General features: G+C 38.6%; 1 protein-coding gene across 1 annotated transcript in view; it reads right to left on the bottom strand.

Moving 5' to 3' along the window:
- LOC106876150 (putative transcription factor p65 homolog) overlaps nucleotides 1-643 on the bottom strand; it is a 59,313-nt gene that overhangs the window by 39,450 nt on the left and 19,220 nt on the right. The gene's annotated exons all lie outside the window — the stretch shown is intronic.

Genomic DNA, 643 nt, shown 5'->3' with positions numbered 1-643 from the left:
TTACATTTGTTAGTATTGAACAGTGACTATGAAAACTATCAGCTTTCTGGGTTGTCTTATATTAAGTGTGACAACATAGAAAGTGAGTAGCATGTGTTCTTGATGTTATAGTATCAGCTATCAGCTATCAGCTATCAGCTATATAGCAGCAAGTGCTGTGTTAATTTATTGAGTGATGATTGGGTAAAGTACGGGTCCGGTTATATTGCTCAGTGGCCATTCCAAAGTGTATATATTATACAAGTTGTGTTGTTTCATTGGGTGGCTACATGCAAAGACTGACCTGCTTGAGTTTTGCTATTAGCTTATGCTAACGTTTTGTATAGGTTGTGGGCTATGCTGAGCAGGGCTATCTTTTGGAATGTAGCATTCGGAGTCTTAGGATTGCTTTATGCTAATGTTCATAGAGTACTTTTTTCTTCTCATGTGTTGTGGGACTCCATTTGTTACTGCATGGTGATGAGGATGAAGTGTGCATGCAGAGACACAAAGACACACTGAATAAACAAGCAAAAACATATGCACACACAACACACACACACACCATGTTTCAACACAGATGCTATCTACCACATTTACTCCCAAGGCATTGGTTGGGCAAGGGATACATGTGTGTGTGTGTGTGTGTATATATATATATATA

The sequence above is a fragment of the Octopus bimaculoides genome, chromosome 11 (assembly GCF_001194135.2).
Source record: "Octopus bimaculoides isolate UCB-OBI-ISO-001 chromosome 11, ASM119413v2, whole genome shotgun sequence".
Classification (NCBI taxonomy): Eukaryota; Metazoa; Mollusca; class Cephalopoda; order Octopoda; family Octopodidae; genus Octopus; species Octopus bimaculoides.
Note: the sequence above shows the minus strand (reverse complement) of the source record. Positions and strands in the feature narration are given on the sequence as shown.